The sequence below is a fragment of the Nuphar pumila genome, chromosome 2 (assembly GCF_984573655.1).
Source record: "Nuphar pumila chromosome 2, dmNupPumi1.hap1.1, whole genome shotgun sequence".
In the NCBI taxonomy this organism is placed as follows: domain Eukaryota; kingdom Viridiplantae; phylum Streptophyta; class Magnoliopsida; order Nymphaeales; family Nymphaeaceae; genus Nuphar; species Nuphar pumila.
This window is the reverse complement of record NC_143250.1, coordinates 72,147,240-72,149,485: the sequence shown is the minus strand read 5'-3', so window position 1 is coordinate 72,149,485 and position 2,246 is coordinate 72,147,240.

Here is a 2,246-nt window from a genome sequence, read left to right as displayed (position 1 = left end):
GCGGATCCTGGTTGAGTAGGCTTTGTTGTTTTGTTGCTAGCTGTCTGTAGTTTCTTTTCTTTAGCTTTGTTTTTTCTATATTTTAGCTTTGTTTCTTCTGTGTCTAGTTCATGGGTTCAACATTTTGTTGATCTTCATGAGTATTAATGTTGATATTCTTTCGGCACATTCTCTGTAGCAGTTTCTCTTAACGAGGAAAGAGGTGATTTTTTCAAACTAAAAAGGGGGCAAGGTGACCCTCTCTCCTCTTTTTTTTTTTTTTATCATGGCTATAAAAGCGCTTTCCGTGATTCTCTTTCATGCGGAGGAGGGAGGTGTGTTAATGGTTGCAAAGTGTCGGCATCGGTCTCTATCTCTCACTAGTATTTGCAGACAATGTGTTAATTTTTGGGGAAGCTACGAAAAAAACATGTAGGCACTTTGGGTGGTAATCAAATGTTTCTCCAAAATATCTGGCCTTCATATGAATAAAGAAAAGTATCAAATTGTAGTGCTTAATGACCTTTTCAGAGACTCACAACGATTAACTTCATCTATTTTTAATTGTGATTCTTGAACCTTACCAATGAAGTATCTTGGGTTGTGTCCTCACTTGAGGGTTTTTAGGGAATCTCACTGGAGTGTGGTTGAGGATAAGATTTGCCAAAAAATTCAATCTTGTGCCTCTCGATTACTCTCTAGAGCATGAAGAGTTAGTCTTTTTCATTTTAACATCTCTTGTATTTTCTTACAAGTTTTCAAGATTCTTAAGAAAGTTGAGAAAATGCATAAATGCATTGTTTCAAAAATTTATTTGGCAAGGGTCAATTGAGAGAAAATCTAAAGTGTCTCTTGATTGGTCTTTAGTCTCCCAACCTCATCGAGTTGGGGGGTTTGGAAATCCAAAATCTTGGAAGATTCAACTTTGCACTATTAGCTAAAAGGATTTCTATGAAAGAGAGACCATTTAGTTTGATATTTTCGAAAAAAAAAATACGATTTGGTGGGTTGGTCATAGAGTTTGGTCCAAAAATCATAAGTGAAAAAAGGTATCCGAGATTTGGAAAGGTTGGGTCTCGACTTTAGATCAAGGTGGGTAATGGCTTGAGGACGTTGTTTTGGCAAAATGTTTGGTGTGGGGAAACCAAGTTAAGGAATTCATTTCCTAAATTATATGCTACAGCTTAGTAAGGTTTGTGACTTTTGGTTGAGTAAGAAGGAGGTGTGGGACATTGTCCTTAATTAGAAGGAACCCTTCAGATTTGGTATTTCGCGTCAATGGACGGTGTTAATAGTTTTGTTGCTAAGGCTACTTCATTTCACAAAGGTGAGTTGGCCTCTAACTAGTGATGGGATACAATATATCATTTTCTTAGTTTTTCATCTAGTAATACATGGATGGCTTCCTTTATGGTGGGTTGGTTGATTCTTATCGATATGGTTAACACTGAATCTGGACTTAACAGGAGAGTGGTTCTTCTCGCAAGTCTTCGTTATGCTTGAATAAACAAGACTCCTCACTTCACCTATTTTGGAATTGTATCTTCTTCATCGGCAGTTTATTACACTGAGCTAAGCATGACCTCTTCACGAATTGGGACAACCTTTCATTCCCGCGAGAATTGTTGATTGCACATCACATATACTCAAAAGGTTCCCTGTGGATTTTTGTGTGGTATTGACGGCTTGGAGGCTCATTTGGCTTGAAAGGAACAGTGTATTCAAATAAAAAAAGTGAGAGATTTGGAAGCCAATCTTTTTCAGCTGCGGTGGAAAATAAAAAGATCATGTTCTTCTCAAATGGCCGGACAACCAAGCTGATTGGTTGGGGTCAATAGGGCCGGTGCTTGATCGGCTGCTTTGGGGGTGTTCTTCTATGTTTGTGTATGTAAAGCAATTTATGTTTGGGGTGTGATATCTCATCATTCCCCAATTTTTTTCATAGGCGATGCATACTTATTTTTTTGGATTAGTAATATTACTCTTTCTCAAAAAAAAATAAAAAAAAAATACAGTGTTCAAGGTGATCGATTTGTTATTGATCGACCCTTGGATCATATTTGATGGAAAAATGTGTTATTTGAGTCGCAAAAATTTGATGCATTTTATAGCTGTTGATTTTTCAATCGCCGAAAAGGCATACTCTAGTGTTAGAATCCGGAACTCTGAACCCCTATCCCCACTACATAGAGCATGTACATTAGATACATAAGGTTAGATTTATGAAAAAAGAGAACAAAAAAAGTTTTTTAGGTTGTTTTCTTCAC